This window comes from Etheostoma spectabile, chromosome 8, assembly GCF_008692095.1.
Source record: "Etheostoma spectabile isolate EspeVRDwgs_2016 chromosome 8, UIUC_Espe_1.0, whole genome shotgun sequence".
In the NCBI taxonomy this organism is placed as follows: Eukaryota; Metazoa; Chordata; class Actinopteri; order Perciformes; family Percidae; genus Etheostoma; species Etheostoma spectabile.
Window position 1 is genome coordinate 12869645 of NC_045740.1, and position 17873 is coordinate 12887517.

General features: G+C 39.9%; 1 protein-coding gene across 1 annotated transcript in view; it reads right to left on the bottom strand.

The window, feature by feature from the left end:
* peak1 (pseudopodium-enriched atypical kinase 1) overlaps positions 1 to 17873 on the bottom strand; it is a 104458-nt gene that overhangs the window by 44190 nt on the left and 42395 nt on the right. The window contains exon 3 of the mRNA XM_032523469.1: positions 4267 to 4341. The gene's annotated coding sequence lies outside the window, so the exon portion shown is untranslated. The remainder of the gene's footprint in view (positions 1 to 4266; positions 4342 to 17873) is intronic.

Sequence of the window (17873 nt, forward strand, 5' to 3'; positions counted from 1 at the left end):
CACACACACACACACACTACAGTTTCACTCCCTCACACTACAGTTTCAATCCCTCACACTCTCCACTCTCTGGTGTAAAACTGACACAGTGATTAGCCTGGGGCAGGTGATGACTGTGGAGAGCTCTTGAAGCTTTTCTGCCACCTGACTAACATCCTCCCTACAGCCATTCCCTCTGTTTCCCATAGGACAGAGGCTTTTTTGGCACCAGGAAACATCACCTCATCGAGGGTACAGCATTGCGCTGCAATTCCTGGGATGCTAGTGGGGATGCAAGGAACAGCAATCAGTTGGGATCGCAGAAAATTATTCTGCCTTCTGCCTACTGTAATATCACACTTAGACACACTTGCCAAGACTGCCAGCACTAGTACTAGTACTAGCACAGGCAGTCTTTCAAGGTAAGGCAGGCAGCATGTCCCCTTCCTGTCAACAAGTATACTACTAGTGTGATACCTATGATATATTAGTTTTCCCTTCATTTTGTCAGTTTTTTTCTAAACCTCTTTACTCTTTACAGGATCTTTAACAAGCAATTTGTACAAAACAAAACTAGAGTTTGCACATATAATGGTTTAATTGCTTGAAAATGTTGACAGACTGTCACAATTACATTAACTTAAAGTGCTCATATTATGCTTTTTGCCTTTCCTTTATTGTGTTATATATCACCTTTGTGCACGTTATAGGTTTACAAAGTGAAAAAGACCACAGTCCACCCCAAAGGGACTTACCATCTCCAACTGAAAACACTGTTCAAAAACTGCTCCAAACAGCTCTATTGTAGTCCAGCCTTTACATCTGTGACGACTTTATAACACACGGTATAATGCTCGCCTAGCTGCTGGCAGACTGCTTCTGACTGGCTAGTAGTCCTTACCTAGCTAGTGCGCATGTGCAACTCCCAACAAAGACGGAACATAAGTGCAATGCCTTACTTTGTAGCTAAAACAGAGACCTCACAGGGTGAAAAGAGGAGCTGCAGCAATGTGCAGTACAACACAAATATGGTGTTTTTGAAAATTAAACCATGTAAACCTATTCTGATAAAACCTCTAAATACAATTATGAATCTGAATATGAGCATAATACAAGCACTTTAAAAAAACAGGACAATACGTGTATTTGATTCATTTTTATTATCTTGAATCTGTTTAATTTTATTTTTTATTTGTTTAGCTGTTTTGTTCTGATAAAAAAAAAGGCCTTACCAGTTACAGGGGCTGCAAATTAGCTTCAGCTAGACGTCCTATATACAGTACATGACATCTGTTGCACTGCTTCTCCCTATTTAACAATTTCCAAAACAGAGCTGTGACAAAGGTACCGACATGTTTTAATATTTTACAGTATTTCACAATACTAATAAACATGGTAAGATTTAAAGAGAGAATATATATAGGGAGAATATATAAGAAGCTATAAGACAGAAAAAGCCCCAAGCCTAAGCCAAAGCTGCTGGATAAATTTGTCCTACTTTCTTAGCAGAACAATCGTCTGTTTCTGCTACAGTGCTCAACTCAAGGGAACATGAGAAGAGGGGAACAAATTTGATAACAGTTTCCAATTACCATCAATGAAAAAGAATTTCTATATTTTTTGTGAATATAAAAATTATAAAATAAAATTCTCTTCCTTGTCCAATGGTGGCTTTGGACTGTGTTAGGCTGACTGTAATGGGGGACAGGCTTATTTCACTAATGATTTAGCCATGGCTTTGTCTGTTTCTCTGCCTGCTTACTGTGCACTCTGGAGAATGGCTAAGCTAACCCAAAAATCTGGCTCCGCTTTGGAAAACATTTACATCTGTCTTTTTGTGAAATCAGGGGTTTTTTTCCCTCCAAAAATGTGACCGACTTTGATGAAGAAAAACATAAATAAAAGAGACAACATATTTGTAATCAATGCATTTCACTTTTATAAAAAAAGTGAACTTCAATAAGTTGGCATCGGTTTTGTCTTAAAACTTGACAGTAGTGGGTCCAAGTTGAAAAATGATCAACTCCAGATAGAGATTAACTACAACAGTAGTAGTCCAAAGTGCCATACCAGCTGTGTGGGCCTGTACTGTACCATGAAAATGGTGAAGCAGGCTTTATTCCTGCAATTATTATAGAATGTTTGGAAGGGTTTCATAAGAGGTGACCCCAATCTAGGTAGCCTGCTGCTAGTTAGCAAAATTATATAAATAGCTTGCAAGAAATAATTTCTCTTAGTGGCTTTGAGGATGGTGATGAGCAGTGCGGGCCAAGAAACGACTGCTGGCATCAACAGCTTTGAAAGCAATACCACATAATCCAATTACACTGAACAGAACTCCTCCCTGCTCTGAACTGCAGAACAAACCAACAACAGTAGAAACTAATAGATACGAGAGAAGGCAGAGGCAGAAATGCACAGGGGACGAAGATGAGCAGCTGGCTGTGGGTCGAAAGCTTTAAAAGAGAGAGCGTATGAATGCTTTGTACAGAACCTCACGTAAGGAACAGTACCTCTGCCTTTGCCTGAACAAGCATTTCATCCTCCTCGCTTCCGCCAACTAGCCCCAAACCATTTAAGTTGGTGCATGTGCGTGAAATCGAGCCTGACGGGTCTCATTAAAAAAAAGAAACATTTCAAAAATAAGATTTCACACACTTCCTGGTTGAGATGGGAGTTTTGCTGCCAGCCAGTGTTTGCTGCTTACTACATGCAATTTTTCTTCCTTGGCATGGATGAGGGATAAAAAAAATATGTTTATTTATTTATTTATTAAAGAAACTGACACGTGCAATCATCAGATCCTCCAAGGGGTCTCAGGAATGATCATAAATTAAACTCATCCCCTCAACATTTATAAGAGCTTGCTATTATTATTATTATTATTATTTTTTTAATCTCCACGATTTCTTTGAAAAAAAATGCCCAAACTGGAAGAGTGCGTGTGCGTGTGTGCGCGTGCGTGCGTGCTTTCAAGGTCTCAAACAAAATGACACTAAAGATGAGATTTGTAACAGGTCAAGTACTGCACAATAGGTATCACGCAGTGCACAACAACATAGCAACATCTGTGGCGGGAGCTGTGGAGACAGAGCCCATGCTAACATTACAAGGACCCAAACCTGCTGAGGCACAACAACACAGATGGCTGCTTTCTACCCAGCTGGCACAGAGACATATGGAAACAGAGATCATTAGATAATAAGCGCAATCATAAGATAATAATTGCATCACAATGTCAACATAGGTAAGTCATCAACAAAACCTCACAAAAAGTTCGAAAAGGTTATCACTTGACTGGATGATTTGCCCAAAAATGTAAAGCTCCACTAATTAATGAAATGGCTTGGTCATAGTGAAGAAACACCCAGAGAATATTTAACCCCCCCAACTGGCAAAATCTTTAAATAAAAAAAATATACCAATTCATATACATACATACATACATATATACATATATATATATATATATATATATACATATATATATATATATATATATATATATATATATATATATATATATATATATATGTTACTGTATATCCAGCACTAATCTGTATAGTTGTCTGGAACATCTTCCAAATATTCAGTGACAATGAAGTAATCTCCTACCTTCAGTGTGCACTGATCCAAAACATTGCTTTAACTAAACAATATGGACTTCTGGAGCATAATCTAATTTTCACACAAACATCAGCTGTAGTGCATCTCATCTGCTCATCTAGCAATTTAGGACAATAAGAATCCATTTGAAAAAATACCATACCTGGTGTTATACTTCTATTATATTTTGTATCAAATATAAATAAAGTAAGTTGTTTTGAAATCATACACTATTTGGACAATTGTAGTGCTTGAGATCAATATAACAGCCTGTTGGTCATTAAGTTGGAAACACTGGCGCCATGCATACATTGTTTCCATTCTACTGTCAGAGTGTATTGGTAGCAGTGTAGAAAGTGGAATCTGCAGAATAATGTGCAAAGCAGAGAGACTCTGGCCCATAGGGAGCAACTAGACTCTTGGTGGTCACATTTAAAGTCACACAACGTTTCTTCGCAATTCAAAATAGTGCCACAAATAAAGTCACAGAAAAGCAGCTACTGGAGAGGATAAACCAAGGGTTTGGTATGTCCTTAATTCAAGTGGGCATGCTGCATAGGCTGACTAACAACCAAGAAAATCCTCTGAGGACATGAACAAAGAACCCAGATGAACACAGAGACAGACAGACAGACAAAAAACAAACACACAAATACACACACACACGCAGAATGAACTCACAGTGCAATGCAATGAATCAAGAGGCAGCACTGGCAGCCATGGAGTCTTGAAGCAGACAGCACCCACTTCTGGAACCTGCAGATGACAGAGAAACAGAAACCAAGAGACAGAGGAAGATGAATAATAATAAGAAGAATGTGAGAGAAAGAATGAAGGGGGGGTGGGGGCGTGATGGAAAGGTCAACAGAAAAAGTAAAACAGAGATGGGGGGGAGAAGAAGGAAGAGCATTTTGTTAGCTTGCCTGGGGAAGATCTCTAAACATCATGTCTCATTGTCAGAGCAAGTCATTGTTCCAGAACACATATCGGATGTATGGGTACATTTAGCACTCAGAAAAAACATATACACTTAATTATGTTACATGCCAGGACACCAGTGGACACAACTTGCCACATATAAACTAATTTGAGCTTCAATTGGCCCTGAGGAAGTGCTCGGACCTTCAGTAGGCAAATACTATTTATAACTCGAAACAGGTATTTTGTTTTTTTATCTGCCAATATACAACGTGGGATAAATGCAAAAAAAAAAAAAAAAAATTGAGTTAAGAGTTTTCAGATATAGTTTGTTTATTGGAATTGTTCACTTTTCATACAGTATAAAGCAGCTTTGGACAGCATACAGTATTCTGTAAGAATAACAGATAAGAGCATACTGCTTTACTGATGTTCCTGGTGTAACCACAGTAAACCATACTGTGCATATTTAAACACGTCGAGTGGTTGGAGAGTGTTTGATTAAAGTAGGTTGTTTACATTTTCAGTATCATTGCCACATTTCTGCACATTTGCTACAATAACTGAATTCCAAAATATAGGAAAACACATTTGGGTCATTATTTGAGCTGGTTGTTGCGCCACCACAAAAACAGGGCCCTTACTGTTTTTCATAAGGTATAATTCTCTCGTCTGTGTGTCATGTTTTACATTCTGAAGTATGTACACACTGCTGAACAGAGCATCATGCAAGCATTTATCTTGTCATGTGTGCTGAAAATAAACTGGACAGTAACAGTTATTCTATATATATATCTATATATATATAGATATATATATATATAGATATATATATATATAGTTTTTTTTTTTTGATACCAACTGTGAAGGGAAGACATACTTTCAATGCATTAAAATTGCTAAGCTCACTTCCATTTTCATTAAGACTGCTCCTTTAAAGATCTGGTTTGTAGTATTTGGAGACATAATAGGTGGCTCTATGAGGGTTGCTGTGTACCCAAGCAAAATCTTTTCTACATGTCAGGGAGTCTATTTAAAAAAAAAACTTCCTTTATTAATTCATCCGAGGACGAAGCATCTTGTTGAGGTATAAAAAATAGCCACAGTCATCTCTGAAGCCTTTTATTTTTATTTATTTTTTTATGAGCCTGTTTATGCGCTTTAGAATGGAAAAAGGATCTGTCAAAATGAATATGTGAAGAGGAAATCATAGGAAGTTCTGCAGTTATAAATGCTGATGTACATTAGTGAACCCATATCATTAATAACAGCAATTTGGTTGAGAAAATGTTGTCCATTTGTGTGTATGCTTGCTGTTTATGTATTTTTGTCTGTGTGTGGATGAGGAACAAGTGGCATGCAGACTCAAGGGTTCAATAGTATGTCCATGCACGTTTCCAGTTAACTGGTACAATGAATACACAATTGTTATGACACAATTACATTGGACTATTGGAACAACTTTATGTTGTGATCCTGTCAGTATGTAACTGACTTATGCAACCTTAATTTATATGCAGAGCATAATCACCCAACCGGCACTGCTTTGATGACATCTAATGAACACTTCTGGCAACTGCCAAGCAACACTATCAAGTCAACAACGGTTGAGTCTGCTGAGTTGTCAGTGTGCCTGTTAGTTATAAAACATAATATTATAGTTATATATATATATATATATATATAGATATTTAAAAAATTGCAATCTTGGTTCACCCGTTTTCGCAATTTCTTTTTTTTTTAATGACTGATTCTCATTTAATTTTATGAGATGACAGCATCACAAACGCTACTACTTTCTTCTGTGAGTTCTAAACACAGACTGAATGAATTAGGTTTTAAAGCGCTCCCAAGCACTGCAATGCTCTTCTCTTCATAGAAGCTTCTATGTCTACAGGCTACTGGTGATGCGCAATGTGCTATAGGGGCCAACAACAAAAAAAAAATCTATATTTGGTACTGCCAATTTGTTTTGTTTTGTCATGGTTCATGTGTGCAATAAACACTACGCTTTGTGAGAAAACAAATCTCGGCAGAGATAGTGATACTAATTCTAAGATAAAAAATCCTGATTCATATTTTTCCCTGAATCGTGCAGGCCTAGTTTGAGGGATTTCTTTTTCACAATCTGGATGCTATTTTTGTAGTGCCCATCATTCATATAGGTTATCATTACGTTTTTTTCACCAACGTAATTACTGAGATTCAGGTTGATCCTTGAACGTACCACTAACCAGCTACCTTCAATGTAGAGGATAGAGAAACTCTAACAAAGTTTATAGACTGTTTTGTTAATTTCCTCTGCCTAGATTTAACCCTTTGACACGAGCAGCGTTGCAGTCATAAACAGAATTATCAAACCTTTAGTTTACTACCACACCGTGTTGTGGCATTCCTCCAAAGAGGCTGCTACAGTAACAGCCCAACACTTTTTTTTTTCACGTTTGTTTTGCACATTTCAGCAGACGTGAAATTAAAATGTGGTGTTCACAGGTGCCGTTGCCGCGTGGCCCTGCCTCTGTGAACTCAATTGACCACAACCCATCCTCCTACCTAGTAAACAACAGCTGGTTCCAGTAGTCCATCTGCTACCTGTAAATTCCCTTCCACAGGACACACGCTCTAGCGTACTATTGGTGTGTCACCTCTGAGAGGTTTATTTACTAGGACACTGTCAGTGAGTGTTGCTGCTCGGCCGCCTTAATAACAGTTTGAATCTCTAACTGGCACGCTCGTCAGTGAACAGGCTTTTGGCTGACTGTCTTGGTCCTTTATTTTTAAAAGCATGACTGGGTGGCTTGAAAACAAAGGTACTGTTTACTGTTATGGCTGCTGTCTGTAAGTCACGTTGAAAAATTTAGTATATGTGCGTGACTCAAGTTTCCTGCTGTTTTTACAACTCAGTGGCAGTTGCGAATGAAAACATCAGAGGAACTTTTGGACAAATGATGAAATGGATACTGAACATTATTTAACTTTATTTTTAGCTAAATACTCAAATATCCATTTAGGTGTGTGGCTGCTTATGTGTATGCCACATTTGTGTATATGTTCATACCATTAAGATGGTCTTTGTTTGGTCACGTATGAGAATAATTATCCCAAATTAATTCATCTTTGTTGGTCTTTTAGAGGCTTTTCACCCGACTCCTCCATCACCTTCCCCATTATTTGCGGACTCAATGTTATTAACACTGGCTGCAGAGAGGCTGCACTAATAGCTTAGAGTGGAACAACTCATATAAGTAAAAGACAGGTGGAAGACCAGTAACACAAACACAGAAATCAAAATGAGTCTGTGTGGTGCAACAACACTTTGAGCAAGTAATGTAACCAACATTGTGCATAACACCTTCTTGAAATCAGGATTACGATAAAATGACTCAATCAATCAATCACAAGTCAACGTGTCAAGGAAATCACACCAAGTGACCACATTCACTAAGCTAGACAATGATTGCATGTGTTGTTTGGAGGTGACTCTAGACAGTTTTTTAGCAGGCATTTCAGCAGTACTGCATGATCCACGTACACGTTTTGTTTGGAAAATATTACAAAACAGCACTGAACTTTAAGTTCTAAACTGCTATTTGTTTCTCCAGTTTTAACCTTCATCCTCCAAGAAATGTAAGGGTTTGCAATGCAAGCCTGTGTTGAGATGCAAGACCTGTGTTTTTCTTAAATATGGTGTGTTGGATCTAGTATAAGACTGTGGTTGAATACAGAGACACACAGGAAGCTTTTACACAACAACAGGGCTGAGTGAAAGACAACAGACAAATCATCGCTTCAAATCCTGAGCTTACGGCAGTCAACGCCACACAGACAAGGAGAGTGTCACCATCAGCTGTGACTTACGCTGAACACACAGTCCAACAAGCAAGCTTCATGGACATGCACGTACAGTCCATCCCAATCATCAGAATAGTGCTGGGTCTTCGTCTTTGTTATTGCTTCCTGTCATTCTGCTCAACCTTGCCCTTGTCTCCATAACAACCTCCAAAACTCAATCTCCAAAACTACTCTGCATTTTCAGTGTCAGGCTTGTCACTGCTGGTGGTGAGAGGGGCGCCACGGCGACAACTGCCACAGTTACTCTTCATTTAAGGGACAGATAACACAGACAGGTGACCTAGAGAGGTCAAATAAGAAAAGCATTCTTCTCGTAAGATTTTTTTAACACTTTTTACAGTAAATTGTTAGTGTCAATCATAAACATATTTTGGTTCTTTTTTGGGTTTAGTTCAAATAAAAACAGGTTTAAAGTGGAATCTGTAGATTTTGCAGAGTAAAGCGTGATTTATGTATCTGCGGTACCCTTCAGTACCCTGAAGTTTATACTTGTACATTGATGTGTGCATGCCCGTGTGTGCGACTGCGTGTGTGTGTGTGTGAGTGTGTTGGGGGGAGAGGTGTGGTAGAGCGATTGAGAGAGTGACGATGATTACCTTCGGAGCGTGTACAACTCTAGAAGAAAAAACATCTCAACGTCAAATATTTATATGTAGTTTTTCTTCTTTTTATCTCATATCACACTTTCAGTCACTATGACCACTACAGTCAGAAATATGAACAATACCGGGCTTATCTGCTAATGTTAGCTACTGACTTTTACCTTGAAACCATCCAGCAAACAGACGGTACCGTAAGAAGGTTACCTGAAACCGGTGATTTAACTTCACCGCTCATTTTAGACACAGTTTAACACCAAAACAAAACGCTAAGCAAACATTACTAGCTATGTTCTTCATGTTGGTTTTGAGCAGTATGCACCCCCACTAACCTGGAAAACGGTTTTAAAACAGTAGCTAACGGTAATACAGCGTGTCAGAAGAATACAGCGTCTCCTGTAGCGGGGAGGCAGAGGGACCGCAGCGTTTGCTAACGTTAGCTTCTTGTCTCATCTGGGGTCTGATAAACAGTAAATTCATAAAATTCAGTGTCCACAATGCTATTTCCAATAAACTGTAGCCGCCATATTTCACGGGACCCATGTGAGTGTGGATTTCATGTCACGGCTTTCGTTGCTGTTTGTCACTTTGCCTAAGCTTGAGTGACAAGTAGTACTCCCCATGTTGTTTACTTGGTTGCCATGACTTTGCAAATGATGACGTCCTGTCATCGTTCCAGTTGTTTGAGGACAGAGAACAGATGACAGTTTGCTTGAGTTCAGTAGACCAGACGGCTCTGTAATTACGACTTCATGACTTTTCATAAACAGCTGATAAACTCTGTTTTGCGTCTGCCCTATACCATGGCAGCAGAAATTCTACCGTGGCGACCCGCAATCAACATATCGACATAGAGGAAACACTTCATTAAGACATTTCAAAGATAGAATATAAAGACAGAAAAAACTTGCACGGGGGTAAAAGGGCATAGAGGTAACATGAGGCCAAATTGCACAGCTTTAGGTACTGGTCTCAATCTAAAATCTGTCATGATCTTACCAGAAATTTCTTGTTTCTCCTTCAGGTAATAAATAAGCACAATGACCCTCCAGAAAAATATTTAAGAAGCTCTTGTTTTGGTTTAAGCATGCTACATCAGCATATCCCTTTTAGGTTTAACATCATGCCTTTCATCCACTTGCAAGTCAGCTGAATAAATTCAGGTTGAATCACATGTGATGCAAATGCACTGCCTAGCAAAATATGAATGGATTTAAGTTGACTGACACACAACTTCCACCCTGCAGTGAGATAAACTGGGACTGATTTGAAAACAATAACTAAACAAACTCTCTCTGGTCAGGCCTAAAAGCATTAGCTACCACGCAGATGTGTGTATTGTCTTCCTGCTTAGAGATGATTACAAAGCAATGTGTTGGAGGAGAGGGGGGATTATCGAATAAACTGTACATACAGCAAAAATAGTCACAGATAAGCCACAAATCAAGTTGTATTAACTTGACTGTACTCACTGTACTCTTGACAAACACCGCTGAGCATATTTTTTTCCTTCACGAATGAGCAAATGAGAAACAAGGTTTTCAAATCAATCATTCCCCATTCAATTTCAGTGTGGATTTATCTCTCTTTCACTCTCAGGTTCCATTATTAGAATCAACCGTTTGCTAGGGCTGGAATTACTATGAAGACAGTACAATGATTGTGTTGAAAATGCAAAGAGGGTCAGGGTGCAAACAACAGTTCCTGTAAGCAGACAAATCTCTTTTAAAAATGTTTTAAGCTGAGGAAGCTGCTTCAACACAAATTCTATATTCAAAAATAAGAGGAAGAGAAAAAGAAGCACAGTTGGCTACAATATTGTATAAAAGCGTACAACTGTACAGGACAACAAACCATAAACCTCAATCTTTGTCTGCAAAAGGTTAAGCTGCATGAAGAGATACAAAGTAGCGTGTGAATGAGACAGCCACAAGCACTCTTAAATGGTGACGCACTCCTATTGTTGTCCCAACACTAAACTGTGACTAAGAAGCTGCAGCTACTCCAGTGTATGAAGAGGTCTCATTAAGATGTGAGCCAGCTTGTCCAAAGCCACACATCCTGCTCAATTAGAGGGTGTCCCTTCAGCGCTGAAAGTCCCTTCTCCAAACACTTGACACTCGAAACAGGAGATAATAATAATGATGCATAGACTGGCTTGTCGCTCCCTCTCCTCCCTGACTTCCATTCATCCAATCTGTCCTTATGCAACCACCTTTTCTCTGTGGATCTCTTAAGTCCTGTGTGATCGTCCTGTCACTCCATCTGAGCCTGGCAGTATGCTAGCGAGCCTCTCCCATACTGAGGGAGACAGCAACAGTTTGTGGGAGCCTTAAAGAGCAGGAAGAGGCGGGAGGTGACGAGTAAACAAAAAGAAACGTGGCTAACTACTTACAAAGCAGTGGGGTGAATCCGATCATTGGCCAAGCAGACGAATGGGGGAAGAGAGCCACATGACAAATGTAGTCGATATGGAGTTGGTGCATGAATGAGAGACAGAGAGGGAGGGAGGGAAAGCTTGAGTGCTTTGTGAGGAGGGAGGGAGGGAACAAGTATAAGAGTGGTTCATGATGAGGGAGCCATAACATTACAGTACAAAGAAAGAGGAAAGGAGAGTGATATGGGGGGAAAAAAGGCTAGCTATCAAGTACAGAGCGGGCAAGAATCTAATCAACTTGGCTTTCCTTACATTTGAAGAAGAGCAGGTAAAAGAAACGGAGAAAAAAAAAAATTAAGGGGAAAGTAAGAAAAGAGGATGAGTGACAGAAAAGAGATAGACCTGGCATTGGCTGCACTCATTGTGTTCAGTCCCCAAGTGTGACTAGCTTACTTCAACGGTCACATCATCCAGACCCATGAAGAACTTCTCACGGTGAATAGAGAGAGAGAGAAAAAAGAGAAGAAATCACTGAATAAGGCTGAGTTGAATTTTCCCAGTAGGACTTGACTTCCCTGAGAGACCTATCAGTTTCATGATGCCTCTTATTGATACATTTCAAAGATAGGGCCAGGGTCAAGCAGCTGTCAATGCCCCATAGATATGGACAGGAGCAAGGGCAACCTCCGCTCTGCTTAGTAGATGTTTCAGAAGGCTTATGATTTGTAAATTGAGTCTAGACATAGAAAGTGATCTCCCCTTCAGAGAACAACTGCTATTGAAGTACACGGCATGAAGCAGTGAAGCAAACCTATAGCCAGAAGGGCAGGGGTTTTGTTTTTCTGGGGATCTGCCAAATAACAGTGTTTGAACATGTGTTACCCTCCTTGGACCTGCAATCACACCCCCTGGCTGTAGAAGCAGATACAATGATTGAACAAAGCTGCTTATTGGGACACAAAGAAAAACACAACTGTAAAGAAAACTTGATATGATTTATTGGTTAATGATCACAGCTCAGCGCTAGGCTATGGTTTCCAAGGTTTCAGACAACTATTACGAGGGAAATGAGTCACATTTTTTGAGCCGTCTTTTTTCACGGCAGACATTTTGACTTGCAATAGCAGGAAAAGCAAAGGTTAAACAAATTCTGTTAACAATGGCTTAGTTCTGTCTCAGTAAGTCAAGCCAGTGAATCAGCATTTAAAATACCAGGACCTTGAAACTATCTTACCTAAGTGGCATTCAGTTGTTTTTAATGCTATGAAGGAAATTCCTAACTTAAATGCTCTAACCTCCTTTCTCACACAGAAAAGCAACATTGGTTCAACACACTATTATTTGTATTAAAAAGTTTGCATCTAACTTATTTTCTTGCAAAGCTGTAGCCTTAAGTACATTAGCCTCATCAGCCTTGTCCATTTCTTCAAAGTTCATGACCCATTTATTGCATGCAAGAGAAAAATGCATGCTTTTATTATAAACTTCCTTTCTGGGTCAAGATAGTGATTATCGAATCAATTCCTCTGGTCTGAAAGAGCTACAGTATGGTGTGACAACCAAGTAAACTGACAACATCGCTCTACAAGCTAGCAGTTACACAACACATCTACTGAACAGGCAGAAAGCGAAGGCAAAATGCATTCACTGTAAGGAAAACATGCCCAGTGGTATATCTAATTAGTTGTGTTGTTGAAAAGTGTTTAGGTTTACCACTACAGATACATCTATTAGACTTTAAGACAACAAAACAAACATCAATTATGTGGATTCTGCAGCAAACTATTAGCCTCCAGCACCTCTTTTCTAGTATGTGTGAATGTCATCTATGTCAGGCAATCAACAGCATTAACTGTAGCATTCTGTGCCAACTCAAACATCTTCCAGAGGATGCAATATCTTCAATAAGGTCACCTGCGTGTGTGTAACTCATTAGCCTTTCTAAAACAGCCCAACCTAAACAAAAACAATCAGACTTTCCACATTTAATATGCCTAGTTTCCAGGGCTGCTTCCAAAGTTACTCACTCTTGCTAGACATTTGTTAAAATTAGGTGGGCGCTAGGAGTGACTGTTTAACAACCAAAACAAATCTGAGGCATTCTCACTCAAAGTTGTCATGCAGCATTTCTAACGATGAGGATAGACAGTTGATGACTTCCAGCTTTTTCCAGTGTTTAGTCTCAGGGGCACAGCGCTACTAAATTAACGTAAAGAGGCCATTTCCTATTGACAACAAAGGTACTATGTATGCAGATGTCAGTGCAGTTGGCAGCTGACGTGGTAAGGTCTATGTGGCCCCATCATCTGTGCTGACATCTGGACCATATGTCTTCTACACTGAGGGGCCAGGGGCCAGATTCATAATAAAAACAGGGCACTGGGGGTGGAATTAGTCCAAGGACCCACAAGGGCATTGGTTGTAAAAAGAGAGAAGCTGGTAGGTAGTTCTTTAAACAGCATAACTAACCCATTTTTATGAGGTGCTACAATGTGCGTGATAATTGAAATATGCACTTTATTGTGTGCATTTTATCATGCAATGAATAAACAAGAAAAGACGAGAAAATGAAAACCGATGCAGAGCATAAGGAGGAAACCAAGAAAAGCTCTACCATGACATTTCTTAGACCCTTGGGTTTTTAAGGATGATCTAGAGAGGGATGGTGTGGAGAATGGGGAAGAGCCAGGAGAAGAATAAAGTCAGGAATGGAAAGCCAGTAGGATGAAAGTAAAGTAAGGGGGATGGGATAAAGTCAAGCAAGAAGGGTGCCAATAATTAGCCATCTGAATGTCTCACGAAATACCGATACCTAATACAAGCAGGAGTTTTCTGGGACACAATTTAAAATAACACAGAAAGCCTTTGTAGCTTTTGTGGGTCGCTGATGCTCCTCTATTTCAGGGATCAGATTAAGCATAGCTCCATGAAAGTATTACTGATCTGATAGTGCCACGTGACTGTGGGATTCAGTGGTGATACTGTATCCTGCTCAAGGATGAATTCTATACTATAGATACATACATAAACTAGAAACTGGCACTGTGGATGGACGTTGGATCAACCAGATTTTTTTTAATGTACCTTTCATTCACAGTGGACCTAAAATGTTCTCACTATGGTTCAGGAAGGTTTTAGAGGTTACTGAATACCACCTATGTCTGTCTTATAGATTGTATAGAACCTCAAGCAATAACAAAAAGGCAAGATGCTAGAAAAATCTAAATCATTTACATCTCAATTTATTCCCATTCCATCAGGGCAGGTAGGTTGCCTGTGTATTTAAATTCTTCAGCTACCATGAGTCAACTGTTACAGTCTGTGACCAAAAAAATGCCTGTGGTAGACACCATTATCTAAGGCCAACATGCCATTTAAGGTTTACTGCCTTTCATCTGTAATTGTGAGGTGCATGTTTGTATGCAAGGCGTTACTCCTTGCATAAATATTGCAATCATATGTGGATGCACACACAAACACCAATGAATCCTCACCGAAGCTGTTCTTCATCACAGCCCTCACACTCATGTTGGCAAATGTCCCACTTCGTCATCCTCCATCCATTCTGCGGTCTATCAGAGTCTGAGAGAATAATTTGCTCCCATTTTTATTTTCCCGCCTTGGGGGTGACAGCGATCATAACAGGATCATCCATCCCTCTTTCCTTCATTATCAGCTGCCCTACCTGCAGGAGGGAGGACTAGGACAATCGCAGCTTTGTCACTATAATGCCTTCCGTTTCCACGTTGTGTCTGCAGAGATAAAGTTAGTGGAGGATGTAAATCTTTTCTTTCTTTTTTTTTCTTTTTTAATGCAGATTTACCAATTATCTCAATGCATCAATTTTCTTATTAAGCTCTGGGGTCATAAACATCTATTTTAACAACATTATTGAAGTAGACACCAGAGAAGGCTATCAATCAATGATTTTGAGTACTCAAAAAGTAAGAGGGAGAGAGGGGGTGAATTTGGGTTTATACTTGACGCAAGAGGTTGATGACTTTCGGGACCAAAGCCCAACATGGTAACATTGGCTATACGTCTCTTAAGCTAAGCCATTGGCTATATAAATGATGTTTCACTTCCAGGATTGCTCCGGTGCCGCCGGGAATTCTGCTGGATGTCCCTCATTTAGACTGGATATCCCTTACATTGGGCTTTCTTTGTGATGGCATTTTAAACTAAAGCACATTTGTCTCCCATCCCGGAATGGTGTGTGGACTCACCAGACCCTCCTCCGCACTGCTGTTCTGGCAAAGCGAGAATAGCTAAGCCATAACTCCTTTAACCCACAACTACAAATCCCGCTTGAATCTTTATTTTTGTAAATTTTTGATGTTACAAAGTCATGATTTGATGGGATTTGTGGATCCAGTTATGTACCCCAGCTCAGCTGAAAATTCACAACTTTCACAAAAGAGATGTGAGATTATGTTACAGATTACTGTGTACTTCTGCATTACAAATTATTCAATTTACCATGCAGAGACCTCGGAGCTATCAACAATAGTCGTCATTAATCCACAGAATTTAAAATTTACAAACACAAAGAAAGCGGAAGGAAACGCAAAATACATGCATCCGGCAGAATTTCCTGTGGCACCGGAACAATCCTGGAAGTGGAACATTAAGGATATAGACTAGTAGGATGCTGACTGTCCCAGTAGAGGTAAGTGGCAAAAAAAACTTTTGAATGTCTGGGCATGAGCGATAGTAAAGCTCTTTTCCGAGTGATTCCTGCATCAAACAATTAGCTTCCTGGCTCTCAGTGGAAACATGGAGACCTTTTAGCTTTCTGATCACGAACCCAGTATAGGCAACAAGAGGCCAGTATGAGCTCCAGTATCTATGGAGAAATGTGAGAATGTCATCTATCTCCCACCCCAGTGGAGAGGAGGATGAAGAAACAGTTGAGTTCTTTGGCTTGCTTTCACCCCCCCGAGCCAATGCTTTCCTTTTTCGACCTTGCCAGCAGACCAGAAGGGATTCTGATTCCAGCTCTGTTCTGAGTCTGTCTAGAGCCACTCTATTGTAGATAAGGAGCCGGTCCAGGAGGGAAGTGATTTCCAACTGCAAAGGATGGCAGGGGTGAGATAAGGCACTCAGAATTCATCAAAAATCATAAATAGGAGAAAATAAATGGCGAGGAGGGTGATAGTCAATGATGCATTCTAATATCGGTAACATGTGGCTGGGTTAGCTCAGTTGGTAGAGCTAACGCACATTTATAGAGGTTTACTCCTTGACGCAGCGGCCACTGGTTCGACTCTGACATGCAGCCTTTTGCTTCATGTCATTCCCCCTCTCTCCCCCCTTTCATATTTTCATTTGTCCTGTGGAAAATAAAAGGTCTAAAAATGCCCAAAAGATAATCTTAAAAAAAACTGTTTAATAATACCGGTAACACACCAACAACCTACTTTTCCCTTTTCCGTACGTTTCAAATTCAAGTATTGGTTACCCAAGACTGCTAACGTTTGGCATATACTGGTGGTTTCAGGTGAAGATGTGGGCCCATTCTCTGCTTTTTCATTGTCAGTGGAAATGTCTGAGAAGGACAACACAGGGTTGTTGAAACCCACACCTCAAAACGTTCCAAGTCTTACTCTGCCCCCTCTTTCTCAATGCCACTATCGGTGCATAGCATTCTGGTGCTTTTTCAAGCTGCCCTCTTTCTTCAGCAGAATAGCAAATAATTACCAACAAGATCAAAGCATATGAAAGGGCTTCTGCGTCAGTGAGGTTGAGCTTGGGGAATCGGGTGACTGAAAGTGATAATGGCAAAGCACTAAATTGTTTTTGCTCTCTATATGCAGCGCTGGAGTATCTGAGCTCTGCAAATTATGCTGGTGGAATTGAGTACTCTAAAGAAAAGCGATTTCTGCTGGTGCTTTAATGATATTAAAGTTATTTTCCAGATTTATGCATAAAAACAAACATTGAGACAAATGATGTCACTGACTAAAAATAATCCCTTAGCCATGTCAAATTCATGAAAAAAGCTGAAAGCTGAAATATCTTTTTAGAGAGGCAATATAAAAATTACTAAGATATACAGTCAAACATAATGGCCAGGAAAATTGGAAACAGCAGCAGTGTATCCTGTGGAAATGTCCTTCCCCGAGGAAAACTATTATCTGTAACAAGCTCATTGCATGCTCCACTGTACATCTCTACTCCACATCAGATTCTCCTCCGTGACTGGACAGTTACATGTGCATATGCTGTGGAAGTACAGTATATCTTGCTCTAAAGCACTCTGGCTTAGTTGGTAATATGCTCCACCAGCCGAGTTGGACCGGGACAAATTGACAAGTGCATGTGGATGCCTTAAGACAGTTAATAGATGATGTACACGGGTGCTTGTTTCCGAGCATTGGCTCTAGAGCTTGGGGTCTTGCAATCAAGCTAAAAGGTTGTCAACATGCAAAACCACTGTCTAGTGCCCACATACTCTACATTAGCATGACAAACTGACTAGATGCAGTTCACTCAGTGGATGACTTTTTTTATTTGTAAAAGATGGGGGGGGGGGGGGGGGG